This window comes from Paramisgurnus dabryanus, chromosome 13 (assembly GCF_030506205.2).
Source record: "Paramisgurnus dabryanus chromosome 13, PD_genome_1.1, whole genome shotgun sequence".
Lineage (NCBI taxonomy): Eukaryota > Metazoa > Chordata > Actinopteri > Cypriniformes > Cobitidae > Paramisgurnus > Paramisgurnus dabryanus.
In genome coordinates, this window is record NC_133349.1 from 33,018,470 (window position 1) to 33,036,311 (window position 17,842).

Sequence of the window (17,842 nt, forward strand, 5' to 3'; positions counted from 1 at the left end):
CCTAGTGGTAAACCATCAGATTTTCGCAACGTTTCAAAATGGTTATGATGTAATGAAGCCTCGTTTGCTAAAATCACGTGACTTGGCCAATTTGAAACACGCTCCGCACCAACTGATTCGAAACAAAAGCTTCGTAATAGTTTGGAAGCCTCATGAAGCAGCGCTTCAAAAGCGACCAACACTTCTGAACACCTCGCGAAAAACTAACCCATAATGAAAGACTTTCTGCAATTGACCAAAGTTTCGCAGCTCTGCTGAGAGCAGAGCACCCAAAAACACAACAAACTCGCAATGGTTCCCCTCCACGGAAATCTTTAGTAAAAGGCAAAAGATTTATGCGTAGTTGAAGGAAAACTTGAGTTATGCCCAACAAACCTCGACCCAGTATGCTCCCTGTGCCACACCATAATGTTCAAAAAGGGTAATTTCTGGATCAGGATCCACCCAGACGCTTCCACCTGGGAGGAGCACAAAAGGTAGAAATGCCACCCTGCGCAAGATAAAGACACAGGCACAGGCTACTAACATGTCACAAGTGTGATCTTTTGTTGAGAATTTTTGGGGAATGAAACTCTGTGCACATTACACAGAGGATGCACCCGCACAGGTTACCTCCAATCTACATCCTATTAGGTTTTCAAATCTCAAAAAACAAAATAATGAAAGCCACCACAAAAACAACAGAAGAGGAATTTTCTTCCAAGCCAGGGGAATCTTCATTAATTTCCATAGCCTCTAGAAAGAAAGGAAAGATAGGGCCCCAACATAAGAACAAGGTCTAAAACCTCCAGTTTAATACCGGTAGATAATTTTCACCTCAAAAATTCTTATTGGGGTTATGATGGCTGGTGTTAGGGCAGGGTTCTGGTTTAATGTTAATTTATTCCAGGTAAATAGTAAAAAAGCAAGGGGAGGGATTTGGTTAAGGTTCAGAATGGGGTAGGGTTGTCCTTTTAAAGCAGTGGTTCTTAACGTTATTCCTGGAGGCCCACTGCCCTGCACATTTTGTATGTCTCTTTTGTCTGACAGACTCAGTTTAGTTCATGGAGATCTCTTCTAATGAGCTGATGATTTGAATCAGGTGTGTTAATTAAGGGAGACATACAAAATGTGCAGGGCAGTGGGCCTCCAGGAATAATGTTAAGAACCACTGCTTTTAAAGGATCTATCTAGGGGGTTTACTGATTTTGGGGTAAGGGTGGTAGTTGCCTGGGGCAGTAGAAGGGAATGTTTTTAAAAAAGAAGGTAAAGAATCTGTTAAAAATAGAAACAAACACACAAAATAAGCAAAAAACAGGGGAATAAATAGGAAGGCTGTCCTCACAAATGGGGAGTATGTGTGTTATAAGCTGCGGTCTGGATCGACGATTGGGCTTGACGACTCGGGTCGGCATCATAGTGGACAGTATTTCCGCCTGTCATGCGGAAGACCAGGGTTCAATTCCCCGACGGGGAGATCACCTTTTCGTTTGACTTCTAAAAGCCACCTTTACGAATCAAAATTGGCTGAAGAAGTGCGCTGCGTGTCTCTCGTTCTCACGATGGGGTAGAGCAAAAAGCGATGCGTTGGCCGGGAATCGAACCCAGGTCAACTGCTTGGAAGGCAGCTATGCTCACCACTATACCATCAACGCAGGCAAATGGGTGTTGCTCATCAGGACTTGTGAATGTCCTGAACCAACTGTTGTTTCAGAGCTGCACTGAATTGATCATAATTCCCTTCCATGCCTCCTGCTGGTGTCTGTAACTTGATAACCACAGAATCCCAAGAGTTCTCTTTCGAAAGGGAGGTTGGCCGGCGTGATGCGCGGGCGGGCGTGCGTGCGTTTAGTTTTCATTAGTATAGTGGACAGTATCTCCACCTGTCAGGCAGAAGACTGGGGTTCGATTCCCCGACGGGGAGTTTTAATTTGTCTCTGGACTGCCGATTGAAATGCCAGAGCTGAGCACTGCTGTCCCTTTGCCGTTTTTCCCACCTCTTGCCGTCCCTATGTTGGAGTTTCCCGGCTCCTTTGTTTAAAGCCACTGAACACTAGTGATGGGAGAAACCAAGCTTTTCGAAGCTTCGAATCAATTGAACCAATTGCTTCGAAAATTTATTCAGTTTTTCGAAGCGTTCGTAACACCACAATCGCTGGCGACACCTGCTGGTCAATATGTGATGTGATGAGTTTATGATGATGTGTTCTATTATTCAGTGTGATTGGCTTACCTTGACCTTGACAATGTGATTGGCCAAGGAACCTTTTTAAATACACGGAAGTTACATATATGTTTGATATATGTTTTTGATGCCTGAGGAAGATCAAGAGATCGAAACGTTCCAATAAACTCTTTATTTTGCAAGTGTATATGTAACATTTGTCAAACTCTTTATTGCAAAGATACTACAAACTAGTCAGTGTATTCAGTAGTTGCTCAATTAGGTTGCTTGGTATTGTATGTACTAGATACAAAATGTTACAATAATTAAACAATGCCATGGCATAAAGGAAATTTTCTTTTTAATTAAACCAGAAATTAAGTAAAGTATAGATACCCAAGCAGTGTAATTAAGTACAGAACTCAAGTTAGTTTACAGCTCAACGCTTAAAAATTAGTAGTTCTTGAATGGTTTTCATTTGCTTTTCTTCTGAGTCGTTGAGCTCTGTTTACTTACATATGATTCCATGTCAAGCTGTGCACTGTGAGCATGAGTTTGTCTCCGTTGTGCACTCTGACCTAGTCTGCGCTGACGTTGACTTATTTAACTTGAAATTTCCTGTTACCTGTTTCAACAATGCTTGATCGGAACCAGTGTAGTCAGACAGAAGAGATTTTAATTCACTTCGAATGTCACTGTATTTTGGCAGAAAGCCCTGATGGATTGTGCGCAAGAACACATTCTGAATGGTATCCCAGCTAAAAATAAAAAATTCTAAGAACGTTTCCTGAAAGTTCCCAAAAACATTCTGCCAACGTTAAAAGTGTCCAGTTTTTTTAAGTTCTAGGAACGTTTCTGTTGTCTGAACGTTAGAGTAATGTTACATTTTACCATTTTTAAACGTTATGACAATGTCATGTTTTAATGTTCACACAATGTTTAAAACAACATTGTCTATATGCAGTTTAAAGCTAAACTGCTTCAGCACAAATGACAGAGGAGTGGCTAGCATGTTTGGATGAAGGGAAACTAGTAGGAACTGTGTTTTTGGACTTTACAGCAGCTTTTGATGTAATAGATCATAGTCTTCTCATAGCCAAACTCAAAGCATATGGTTTTTCACACTCAGCACTAACCTGGGTGTATAGTTATCTTTCCAATAGGACGCAACAGGTTTATTTTAATGGTAGTCTTTCCAATTGCTTAACAACATCATGCGGCATAGCACAAGGAAGTTGCCTGGGTCCACTTTTATTTTCGATATTGTTGGACTTTAAGGCGTCCATTTGCATGTTCATAATTTAGAGGAAAGGCACAAGATACAAATATCTAAGTTCAAATATTTATTGATCAGATTGAAAAAGTTTAACAGCGCTGGGTCCTCTCAAGTAGCGAACAACCAGCTCAGGAAGTAACATGCTTATTTATAAAATATGTGACGTCGATCTTTCTTCAGAAAATCTCCACCCACAAAGGCCGTTCCCCTCGTCCATCTGACTCCATCACCACACCCAATTTTAGCCTGTAGGCAAAGATGGACACACATAGACAAAGAAAAACAAACTGTTCTCCTCTCATCCCTGGGAGCCCTGCAGTTCCTCTCCAGTACTCCTCCACTTTGAATAGCATGTTATAATGCTTTCTTAAAAACAAATCATTAATAAAACATTCATTTATAAAAAACATAAGCTGTAAGATGAAAGTGATTATTATGTAAAACATATTTCAATATCATGACATCATTTCATTATTTGTAAAATTGGTTATATGAATAAGGCACACATTAACTTCTTTAGATAGATAAACACATATTAAATCTTTTACTGCAATACTACTTCTAAGCAAACACTTTAATCATTATTAAAACCATCTGTTAGGAAAGAACACACACACACACACACACACACACACACACACACACACACACACACACACACACACACACACACACACACATACATACAGGAGATTCTGTTCTTCAAGGTTGAGCTGCCCTGCCCCCATTAAGTTATTCTATATGCAACCTTCATTTCATTGGTTAATACAAATTTATCAAAGACAACATCTTATATTTATTACATCAATTATTCAATGATTAATACTGATTAAGTAAGAAATACATTGCATATTTTATCCTGTGAACATTAAGGCATTAGTTAATGACATAGCCGCCTGTTTGCTTTTCTCCCTCAGGCCTCTCTCTTATCTTGATCTATACCAGGCGTAAATTCCTAAATTCCTCCTTGCAGCACACACACAAAAACTGGTAACTCTCCACTCTCAAACATAAACACCTCATTTCTTCATAATAGCTCAGTGCATATATGAAACACACAATGTTTATAGAATAAAATGATCAATTAAAGAAATATAAAAATGGAACAAAATCAATTTCCACAGTCCTTATTTGGACATCTTTGTAACTTTAACACTTTTAGCAATTAGCAAGATTGATAAAACAACATAAAAATCCCACAATTCCCTCTCTTGACCTCTGAAAGAGGTCACACATTTTCTTCTTCCTCCTCATCCAGGTTCTTTAGGCCTAATAGCGGCATGCTGTATTTGGGTGGATTTTCTTTTTTCTCTATTGCAGACACTATCAGTCTGTTACACAGGGATCTCCATTGTTTATGCCAAATATTATGGTGACTATAATTGCAGTTATAACTCCTACGGCCCACAGAACCTTCCAATTTGCATATAGCTTCATCTCTGTGGAAAAAATACACTTATGCCTATTGGCTAATACTCAAATAACAATCGTAAATTCAAAAAGGAAAAGAAAAATTAAATATGAAATTAATACTGTAGAATTGTATAAGAAACTTTAGAAATTCAAAGATCAAAATTCAAAGGTCAATCTGGTATGTAGTTACCCAGGTTATAATGAATATATGGTAATTGTGATATTCAGGTCTCTAAACACTTCTGTCAGGATTTCCAGCACCTTATGGAAGTCCAATTTATCTAACCCACACCCCAGCCGGGGAGTGCATACACTTGTTATGTTTTCTTTCTCACACCACTCTCTCATACATCTGAGGCTGTAGGTAAAATTCTCATATGTTGGTAAATCAGTACAATTTTGTTTTATTATTAAATGAAAAATCAATCTGCCGTCGTCCTCATGGGTAACTGCACATTCACCTGTGTGTTTGTTCTGTCTTACAACCTTTTATGTACCGTACTTCGCTTTGAATTGTACGGCTATACCTGCTCCGTAGGCACAATCTGTGCTCACACAGTGTGCTAGGGGTTCTGTTACTGGGCTGGAAAAAAAATCACCTTTTTTATGCACAATTTTACAGAGTGTTTGTTGACTTTGTTGTTAGTGTTGTGTGAGTGTTACCACTAATGTGTTACCACTAATGTGTTACCACTTCCTGTTTGTCCTCTCTGTATTCCAGCTGATTCACTTTCACTTTCAACACTTTCCCTCTCTTGGACCTGAGTCCTCAGGTCCACACCTGTGTCTGTTAGAACCCCAATCATCATTTATAACTGCTGGGTTGTTCCCACAATGTCGTTGTGTGGTAGCCTGTCAAGAAAAATGTTCAATCATAGCAGTTAGTTTGTCAGATGAAACGTCATGTGTTAGAGGCAGGATGGGATCCTGTACCACGTCATGCCTTGGACCTGGAAACTGTCGACCTGTAAGCAATTCAAAGGGTGTGAAACCAGAAATCCTGTTAACAGAAGAGCGAATAGACATTAATGCAATTGGTAATGCGTCAAGCCATGTTATTTTTGTCTGTGCACATAGTTTGTCAAGTCAAGTTTTAATGTCAAAGTCAGGTTCAGTATTTCATCTTTGCTCTAACATTGGGGTGATAAGCAGCCCCGAAACTATATGTCAATTCCATTGCGTGTTTGTCAGTATGTCAGATCTAACTTTGTCTTGGGAAACCATGGTTGGGGATATAAGTGGTTTATTAGGCAGTTGACAACAGCCACTTCATTAGGTACCTTCACAGCCTGTAGTATGTGTCAGGCTTTGCTAGCATTTACTATAGGCCGGCCTTTCCTGGTTTCAAACCCACCTATCTGCCATATGGCAGTTCCATATATACTGCACCAATCACATATGCAGATTCACTATAAACAATCACCCTCTCTTCACCAGTGTAGTGCAAGGCTTTGATTACAGCTGTCATTTCAGCTCTCTGTGCTGACCGTTTACCTTTCAATCTACCACTCAGTCGTGTTACAAAATCACCCACAACTTGCTCAACCACAGCAAAGCCTGCCTTGAATTTGTCATCTGCTGCTCTGAAACAACAACCATCTGTAAACATTGTGATTAACGGTGGGGTAGTTGTCAGTGGTACCGCGAACAAACCATCTCTCAATTTATTTGCTTTTTCAGTCAATGGTATAACAATTATAATTAATTACAATAATAATAATTTGTATATCAGTCAATGGTATCCATTCATTTGGCTCACCCTCAGTGATTAGATCTGCCATGTGAACACCTTCATGCACATATATGATGTCTGGGCTGGCAATTTCCTTAAATACAAAGTTTGTTACAATAATCAGTTATTTTTCTATTGTCACAGCTTTTCTTGTTTACCTTTTATAGTGTTCTATGGTGTTCTTTTTTCTTTTTCAATTTATTTCTTTTATCTATTTTAATATCCTTTCTGCCATAGCTGTTCTATGCCATATATATTTACTTTTTAGCTCAGTACCATCAGTGGAATTCTGACTTCCTCTGTAGATACCAAATTCAATTATGCATTTCTTCCTGTCAGATTAATAGGAGTCTGATTTGATTTCAGAACAGGTAGTCACACCTAACAACAAAGTTCTTGATCAGCCTTTAAATTTGTCTAGCTGATTTTCTCATAAAGATTGTCTGTGTCCCTATAGTAACAAGGTCTTTACTAAACATTGAACAGCTGTTTACTCTTTCCCCTTTTTCACTCAAAGGCTCGTATGAAGATGAAAAAGTTCAGTGTCCAGTGAAGTATTGTCCAGTTTCTCTTGCCTCCAAGAACATTATTGTCTTTGTTAGTCTCTTTCTGGATTCCACTCAGTCTTTTTGGTGTTTCATCCTTGTAAATGTCTCTGACCATATGCAGTGCCCCCTTCACTGCTTGAGTTCAAGTATAGTCCCATTCAAATAGAATGTGTTCTCAGTCCAGTTTATGAGTTACTTCTCTCTTTGCAACTCCAACACTTTGATGTCACACACAATTTTTCATTGTCTGTTTCTTGCCAGCTTTGTAGTCACTTTCTTGAATGTCAAAGGATGAGAGCTTTCAGCCTTTCAAGGTTTAACTGAACCCATTGCAAAATATTGCCTTTCAATTTAAAATAAAATTTATCTTGTGACCACCTTCCACCATCAGATGAAGACTCCTCTTCATTTTGTTAAATCTTTTTGTCCTCTATACAAATTATCTGTGTCATTCACCTTTTAACAATTTTCTGTCCTTTTTTAATTGTTCATCTTTATTTCCACATTTAATAACTTGGTCTCTACTCTTTTCTGTAACTTGTTGTTTTTCTTCCAAAGCTTCGCCTCTGTCTTTCTGCTAAATTTTGCTTAATCCCATTTATGGTTTTAACAGACTCAATATATCACAGACACACTACATTTTCACACAAATAAAATCTACATCTACATTTAATTCACCGCTATTGATTTAAAAAACAGGCTGTTGCATTGGGGCTTTGGCTTTCTCATAAGGAGGAGGTGTGTGCAAGGAGGGGTAGATCGATTTCACTGGGGGTGGAACTGGAGGAGGAGCCGTAGGTGTCACACTCGAGTCTGGCTGACTGTTTCCTTGTTTAACTTCCTGTTGCTTTGCAGCTGCACCACTGTCAACTTCCCCTAACTAATGCAACCTCTTTCTGTCTTTTCTTAACATCTTTAGGATCAGTTTGGGCCATCATTAATTGATTATCTTTTGCCATTGCGAATACACCGGTAAACACACATATTCATCACACTCTTTCTGAAATTCAGCCATAATATATATCAACGTTCAATACACGGTACAAATACTATTACAATACAATTTCTCAGACAAAACCACAACAATAACAGTAAGACGTCTATTTTCTTTTCCAGTATTCGTAGGCCTTACACCTCACGGGCTGCTGTACACCCCCTACGGCTACAACCGAGTCGGTATTTTATAACACCTTATGTATTAAAGGAATCCTCAACCTTATATTTAATTCTGTTAACTTACACTGCCATTAACAGTATTTATGGACCTTTCATCCAAGAGCCTCTCACTCCTTACGGCTACAACCGAGCCGGTATTTTATAACGCCTAATGCGTTAAAGGAATCCTCAACCTTATATTTAATTCTGTTAACTTACACCGCCATTAACAGTATTTATGGACCTTTCATCCAAGAGCCTCTCACTCCTTACGGCTACAACCGAGTCGGTATTTTATAACGCCTAATGCGTTAAAGGAATCCTCAACCTTATATTTAACAAAAAAAAATTCAAAAATTTCAAAAAGTTTTTCACTCTGATCAATTCTTATTGTTTAAATAATCAATTTCAGTTCGGAGCTCCTTATCAACACAATTAATTTGATATATCCAAATAGCAGAATTCGATACAACAGGTTTCTGCTTACCTTGTTTATTAGAGCGCTCTTTGTGTTGAAATGGAGCCCTCCCTTACTCTGGTTTCTTCAATGTGAAACCCTCCTTCCTCTCACTCTCTCCTTTCCCTCCACAAAACGTCGGTGGTCACCAATTGTTGGACTTTAAGGCGTCCATTTGCATGTTCATAATTTAGAGGAAAGGCACAAGATACAAATATCTAAGTTCAAATATTTATTGATCAGATTGAAAAAGTTTAACAGCGCTGGGTCCTCTCAAGTAGCGAACAACCAGCTCAGGAAGTAACATGCTTATTTATAAAATATGTGACGTCGATCTTTCTTCAGAAAATCTCCACCCACAAAGGCCGTTCCCCTCGTCCATCTGACTCCATCACCACACCCAATTTTAGCCTGTAGGCAAAGATGGACACACATAGACAAAGAAAAACAAACTGTTCTCCTCTCATCCCTGGGAGCCCTGCAGTTCCTCTCCAGTACTCCTCCACTTTGAATAGCATGTTATAATGCTTTCTTAAAAACAAATCATTAATAAAACATTCATTTATAAAAAACATAAGCTGTAAGATGAAAGTGATTATTATGTAAAACATATTTCAATATCATGACATCATTTCATTATTTGTAAAATTGGTTATATGAATAAGGCACACATTAACTTCTTTAGATAGATAAACACATATTAAATCTTTTACTGCAATACTACTTCTAAGCAAACACTTTAATCATTATTAAAACCATCTGTTAGGAAAGAAAACACACACACACACACACACACACACACACACACACACACACACACACACACACACACACACATACATACATACAGGAGATTCTGTTCTTCAAGGTTGAGCTGCCCTGCCCACATTAAGTTATTCTATATGCAACCTTCATTTCATTGGTTAATACAAATTTATCAAAGACAACATCTTATATTTATTACATCAATTATTCAATGATTAATACTGATTAAGTAAGAAATACATTGCATATTTTATCCTGTGAACATTAAGGCATTAGTAAATGACATAGTCGCCTGTTTGCTTTTCTCCCTCAGGCCTCTCTCTTATCTTGATCTATACCAGGCGTAAATTCCTAAATTCCTCCTTGCAGCACACACACAAAAACTGGTAACTCTCCACTCTCAAACATAAACACCTCATTTCTTCATAATAGCTCAGTGCATATATGAAACACACAATGTTTATAGAATAAAATGATCAATTAAAGAAATATAAAAATGGAACAAAATCAATTTCCACAGTCCTTATTTGGACATCTTTGTAACTTTAACACTTTTAGCAATTAGCAAGATTGATAAAACAACATAAAAATCCCACAATATTTATAAACGATTTTCCGTACGTTTTTAGAAAGGCTAGTGTTGTTATGTATGCTGATGATGCTACTTTGTCCAATGCAGCATCAACATTACCTGAACTTAATGAGAATCTTCAGCATGAGTTAAAAACTACCGAGCCCGTCTCATGACATGGTAAAACTTTTTTTTAAATCGTGGCCACGAATTAGCAATTCGTTCCCTCGTTTAAGCTAAATCGTGCCCACGTTTAAGTGCCCAGAATTTCATTTAAACCATCGGGACATTATTAACACAATGCACATCTATTAAAAGATCAAATTCACTATACACATTCTTAATGACGCATACTAAAATCAGTTTTATAAATTTTTGCCCAGTATTTCAGTAAAATCATCAGAATAGTGACGCTTATCGCAGCTCAATACATTAATACATTGCTATTAAGGATACAATTCATACACCTGGGTCGTGTATAAATCCAGTTTTATTAACTCTTTCCCAGAATAAAAAAAAAAAACATTGGGACATAACGTGAGCTAACGCATTGATACAGTGCTATATAAGGATCAAATTCATACATCTTGGGTCTTAAAGTGTTTTATTAATTCCTAAAAACATCCTGACATTAACATGATGCTTAACGCATAAATACATTGCTATTTAAAGATCAAGTTTACTATATACGGGGCTTCCGGGTTCACGATGTAGTGAGAGGTCGCGTGTGTGTGCGCTCCGTTTTCTTGTTTGCTTACGTGCTTATAATAGTTATCATTTCTTATATTTTGTACGCGATACAGTGCCTTTGGTGTCAAGGGATCAGAATCAATACAGAAATGGGCAAAAATACGAAACCCGGCGGTGTTAAAAACCAAGAAGCCTCAGGTAAAGACGGTGAAGCATCCGACATGGCGGCGGCACCTACGCCTTTAACGGTAGAAGTCCTCGTGTCGGAGCTCGAGAAGTCAAGGCGAAGTTTGACAGACGAATTCACAACTTTGCTAAACTCTTCTTTATCCCCTTTACAATCGTCTCTGGAGAGTATTCACAGCACTTTGACTTCACACGCCACCACTATTTCGGAGATGGAGACTGCTCTCACTGACCACAGTGACAGGATTACGGAGTTGGAGAACGAAGTCACTTCGCTAAAGACCAAATTAACGGCGGCGTCAGACCTAAATGCAACGCTTGGTTCTGCAGTAGACGATTTGGTTTCCCGATCGAAACGACAGAATTTGCGGGTGGTAGGTTTCCCAGAGGGGATCGAGGGCAGAAACACAAGAGACTTCATCACCGACTTTTTCTCTAACACTCTGAAAGATGTCCTATCAGCCCCTCCTGAAATCGATCGTGCCCATAGAAGTTTGGCACCCAAGCCTCGTCATGGCGACAGACCGCGGCCGCTTATAGTCAAGTTCCACAGGTTTTTAGATAAAGACACTGTTCTGCGTTGGGCCAAGGAACACAAAGAGATCTCCTATCAAGGTCATAATATAAAGATCTACGAGGATTTCAGCGCGGGTGTCGCCAAAAAACGCACAGCCTTCAATAGGGTGAAATCAAGTTTGTACAAAAAGGGCATACGCTTCGGTATGATTTATCCAGCCCGTCTGCGTATAACTCATAACGGTGAGCACGTTTTTGACACCCCCGAAGCAGCTGAACGTTACTTTCAGGAACATATTCAAGACAGATAATGTGCAGTTGCGTTGCCCTCTCTCAACAGTCAGTGACAGTGAACTATTTCATATGCTGTCTCACGGTCTCACACCAGTAAGGTGCCACCAGTCAGCATGGTTCATTCTGGTGCGCTGTTCCACATTTACAAGGATTTCTTCAGTTGGACAGTTTTTTTTTTTTTGACATATAAAGAAACAATTGTTTTTATAGTATGTGTTGATAATTGCGGTATTTTGTAAATACTATTATTACGTTTGTCTTGTTATTAGTATAATTCATTCTCGGAGTGGATTTCACTGCATGGTTTTCCGGTTGTACTACGTCTTAGTCCTGCAACTCGTGAAGGCTTCTATGTCGAGTTTAGGATATTTGTTTTTTTGTTGTTCTTTGTGTTCTATTTGTTGTAAAGTTGTTTATACTTATATGGAGGAGAATGTTTATTTAATTGCATTTTTTCCCCTCTGCTTTAGTTTGCAGGGATTTTCTTTTCTCTTTTTTACAGCATGGATAGTTTTAATACAGGGCTAAATAGTGGAGGTTTTTCTGTTAAACTTGTTAGTTGGAATGTTCGAGGCTTAGGAGGACCAATCAAACGTTCTAGAGTGTTTTCTCATCTCAAAAATTTGAATTCGGATATTGTTTTCCTTCAGGAAACACATCTACGTAACATAGACCACATTAGATTACGAAAACCCTGGATAGGCCAGGTGTTCCATTCTAACTTTAACAGCAGATCCAGAGGTACTGCTATTGTTGTGCATAAACGAGTTAATTTTTCTCCCTCTCAGATTATTTCAGATCCTGAGGGACGTTACGTTATAGTTGCTGGCCATCTTTTTCACATTTCAGTTGTATTTGTAAATATTTATGCACCAAACTGGGACAATCCCACATTTTTTACTTCCCTTTTTTCCTCTATTCCGAATTTGAACTCTCATTATCTTATATTGGGAGGGGATTTCAACTTTGTCATAAATCCAAAGTATGATCGGTCCAACCCTAAAACTTTAGAACAAACAGCCATGGCTAAGGCAGTGTCAGCATTTATGGATCAGATTGGTTGTATCGATCCATGGCGCTACTTGAATCCTTCAAAAAAGGAATTCTCTTTTTTTTCTAATGTTCATCAAACCTATTCACGTATTGATTATTTTTTCGTGGATAAAGCTCTTTTGCCATTAGTCTGTACCTCTGAATATTCGGCTATAGTTATTTCTGATCATGCCCCACATTCCCTCAGCTTGAATTTTGCCCATATTAAAGGGAGGGCAAATCAGTGGAGGTTTGATTCAGGATTACTATCAGATGAAAAATTTTGTGAGTATATTAGTAATAATATTGATATATTTATTGAGACTAATAAATCAGATTCGGTTTCTCCCTCCTTACTATGGGAAACATTTAAAGTGGTAATCCGGGGTCATATTATCTCATACTCTGGCTATAGGTACAAGCAAAGAAAACAAAAACTACAAGACTTGGTCAATTCCATTATTGAGATTGACAGGCAGCTTCTTAATAATCCTACCCCTGATCTGCACGCTAAGAAAGTGGAGCTAAAAACAGAATTTGATTTGCTCAGTACCAAAAATGCTGAATATATGTTGCGAAGAACTAAGGCAACTTATTATGAGTATGGAGATAAAGCTGGCCGGCTATTAGCATCTCAGCTTAAGGGACTAGCAGCCTCTCGTTTAATCACTCAAATCTATGATTCCTCTGGTTCTCTAATTAAAAATCCATCTGGCATTAATGATGTTTTTTTCTCTTATTATTCTAACCTATATAAATCAGAATCTCCTGATGATAATTCTGTTATGGATAATTTTTTAGACAGTCTAGATATTCCTCATGTTGATGCAACTATAGTGGAGAATCTGGAGAGGCCTTTAGAGTTAGACGAGATTTTGCAAGGCCTTCAATTAATACAAAGTGGTAAGGCAGCGGGACCAGATGGCTTTCCGAACGATTTTTACAAAAGGTTTGCCAAACAATTGGCACCTTTATTATTAGACATGTATAACGATTCTTTAATCAATGGCTCTCTTCCCTTAACCCTAACTCAGGCTTCAATTTCACTTATACTTAAACGTGATAAGAATCCGGATGAATGTGGCAACTGGAGGCCCATTAGTTTGTTAAATTCAGATGTCAAATTATTAGCTAAAGTGCTGGCCTGCCGCCTGGATCCATGCCTTCCTAAAATAATTTCTGATGATCAAACCGGTTTTATTAGAGGGCGACAATTATCTTCAAATATTCGACGACTTTTAAATATTATTTTTTCCCCTTCTACCTCTGCTTCTAGTGAGATGATTATTTTATTGGACGCTGAAAAGGCTTTTGACCGGATTGAGTGGAAGTATTTGTTTACTATATTAGACAGATTTGGTCTAGGCCCTTATTTTACATCATGGATACGCCTTTTATACACTGCACCTGTTGCCAGTGTGAGAACTAACCTTTTGTGTTCACAATATTTTCCCCTCACAAGAGGTACCCGTCAGGGGTGTCCTCTTTCTCCATTATTGTTTGCCTTAGCTATAGAACCTCTGTCCATAGCTTTGAAAAAGTCCTTACTTTTCTCAGGTATCACTAGGGGAGGGATAGAACACCGTGTCTCACTCTATGCTGATGACCTTTTGCTTTATGTTTCAAATCCTGTCGGCTCGGTCTCTAATTTGCTGCATATTTTTGACACTTTTGGATCCTTTTCTGGATATAAGCTCAATATAAATAAAAGTGAATGTTTCCCAGTAAATAATTTGGCTAAACAAATTCTGTCTGGGATGTTGCCATTTCAGATATCCTCCACAAAGTTTCGTTACTTGGGAGTAATTATTTCACATTCCTTTGATTTATTATATCAGTATAATTTCTCTAAACTGCTCACACAAGTTAAAACAGATCTGCAACGCTGGGATAAACTACCTCTTACTTTATTTGGTAGAATCCAATCAATTAAAATGAATATTTTACCTAGGTTTTTATTTCTTTTTCAGACTCTCCCAGTTTTTTTACCCAAGTCCTTTTTTAAACTTTTGGATGGGATTATTTCTACTTATATATGGCAGGGCAGACCTCCTAGGTTAAAGAAGACATATCTTCAGAGACATAAAAAAGATGGGGGTCTTGGGCTGCCTAATTTTTTGATTTATTATTGGGCAGCAAATATCAATAAAATTCATAGCTGGTATAATTCTCCGCATTTAGATTGGTGTAAGCTAGAAGCACAGTCCTGCCCCTCATCTTCACTTTCTGCCTTGGTATGTGCTCCTCTTTCCAACCGCCCCTCAAAGTTAACTACTAATCCAGTAGTATGTACCTCTCTTAGGATCTGGAGGCAGTTTAGACAACATTTTAAGCTTGCTAATGCCTCTCTTTATGGACCTATCTGCAATAATCATCTATTTGTCCCCTCAACCTTAGATTCTGTATTCGTTTCATGGAAAATTAAAGGCCTCATGTATTTTTCAGACTTATTTATTGATAGAGTTTTCTCTACTTTTTCTAAGCTTGCTGAAAAATTCAGTTTACCACAATCTAATATGTTTCGTTTTTTTCAAGTACGCAGTTTCGTTCAATCTCATTGTCCCTCGTTTCCGGATTTGCCTGAATCTTCTTTACTTGAGAAGTGCTTAGTACAGAACTATAGGTCTGTATCCTCCCTATATCATTTAATTCTTCCCTATGTTTTGCCTTCTTCCTCTCGTTTTAAAAATCAGTGGGAAGAAGAACTCGGCTGTAGTCTAGATTTGGAATGGTGGGAATTAGCTGCTTCTAGAGTGAACTCTTCATCATCCTGTGCCAGATTGAGTCTGATTCAATTTAAAGTTTTTCATAGAATTCATTTTACTAATCTCAAATTAAGTAAATTATTTCCAGATGTAGAGGCTTCTTGCGATAGGTGCTCTATCGCTCCTGCTGACCATACCCATATGTTTTTTTCTTGTTCGAAACTTAAAAAATTTTGGTATTCCTTTTTTGATACTTTTTCTAAAGTTTTGAATATCCCACTTGAACCGTGTCCTCTGATTGCTATTTTCGGTGTTCCATCGGCCCTGAATATAAACACAAAAAAGTATGCCAATGTTCTTGCCTTTGCCTCGCTAATAGCTCGCAGACGAATTTTATTACATTGGAAATCTTCTAAACCTCCTCCCACTTTTTCATGGCTAGAAGATTTGTTATCTTTTCTATACATTGAAAAAATTAAGTTTGCTTTAAGAGGTTCCAATGACAAGTTTTACAAGGATTGGGGTCCTCTACTTGCTTTTGTTAAAAACACATCACTTACTTTTGCTGATCCTTAATATGTTTGTTTAATAATTCCACAGATTCATCGGTTTATTTTTCTATTCAATTTTTTTATTCCTTTTTATGATTATTCTATTCATTTATTTATTTACCTTTTTTTTCAATTGAAATATGTATTTATTCTCCTCCTTCGGGGTGGGTGGGGGGTGGTGACTGAGGGTTGGGATTGTTCATGTTTGTGTCAACCCTTAGTACTTGTTAATGAGGGAAAAACAAAAGGAATTGATATTTGTATTTCATATATATGTATACATGTCTTTTTTTATCTATTCCAATAAAAAAAAAAAAAAAAAAAAAAAAAAAAAAAAAAAAGTTTACTATATACCTTATTAAGGAGTCATACTTCATATACAGTTTTATTAATAAAAAAAAAACTAAACACAACCTTAGGGACATTAACATGACGCTTAATGCATTCTAATGCATTAAATACAGTGCTATTAAAAGATCAAAATCACTATCTACCTTATTAATAAGTTATATACATATACCGTTTTATTTATTCCTGTCCAGAATTAAAAAAACATATTGGAACATTAACGTGACGTAGTAATTAATTAAACTAAATAATTCAGTGGCTTAAAGCAACACTATGTAGTTTCCATGTAAAAATGACTTACAGCTCCCCCATGTGGTTGAAAAGCGCAACAGTGCCTGGTATCAGACACTCTTCTACAGGCAGGGGGAGGGGCGGGGCTGTGTTTCCTACCCTCCACCGCCACTTTCAGCGTGTGCTTGTAGCAGCTAGGAGGCTGCTCGGGTTGCAGCAACAGTACAATTTGTCCAGTTAAAAGTTGTTCTATCACTGAAATAATTTTAGAGACATTCTTTAAAGGTAAAAAAAACTACATAGTGTTGCTTTAAATATCACTAAAATGAATAATTAAAATAACTTAATAAAATCTCTTTGTCACTTGGGTGATTTTTTTTAGTTGGACAAACCAAAATAGATGATTTAATATAAAAAAACAGAAATTTTGTGTAATATGTACAGATATTATTTAGGTGTTTACAAATAATATAATAATAATATAATCAAATAAAATAAGTATTTAACTAACAGGGCCCGGTTCCCCAAAACGTTCTTATCGCTAAGTAGTCCTTAACCTATTCCTTAACCTCTCTCTTAACTCTATGGCACGATTCCCAAAACGTTTGTACGCTTATTATATCTTCTGTAGAGTCACACTTTCGTAAGGTTGGTCTGGACCATTCGTAAGCTCTCTCTTAGCGTTGTTTGAGCGCAAAGCGCTACCGCCGCAGTCTTTAGAAATCAGCGCAGCGCAGTACAAGTCAAACTATGGTATGCTGACAATGATTTTATGTTATGGACATTTTTAAGACTTATAATAAAATATGTTTGCAATGGATACAGGACTATTTATGCAGTTGACTTTATTTGGTATCAGAACTAATGAATCAAAGACGGCGCCGGTGTTTGTTCCTCATTGAAGTCTGTTCCCTCTATGTTTATAGCGTTTTCATCACGTTACATTTATAATTTATTTAGAAAGATTAAAGATTTCAATTGGTTATATTAAAAAGCAATAATATCATGTTTTCTATTATACAATTTATTAAATATTTCATATTTGACAGTTTTATGTCTTTTAACATATGGGGCCCTATCTTGCACCCAGCGCAATTGCCTTTGTCAGTGACGCATGTATCATTCGTATTTTGCGCCGGCGCACAGCGGGGTTTTTCCCTCCACAGATGCACGTCAGCAAACTAGGGAATGAACTTGCGCTCCCTGGGCGGTTCAGCGCAAAAAGGAGG

At 37.6% G+C, this 17,842-nt stretch overlaps 1 non-coding gene across 1 annotated transcript; it reads right to left on the bottom strand.

The window, feature by feature from the left end:
* Window positions 1-247: 247 nt before the first annotated feature.
* LOC135728435 (U5 spliceosomal RNA) lies at window positions 248-363 on the bottom strand. The gene has a single exon (XR_012334930.1). It is a non-coding gene; the product is annotated as a U5 spliceosomal RNA (small nuclear RNA).
* Window positions 364-17,842: the final 17,479 nt, after the last annotated feature.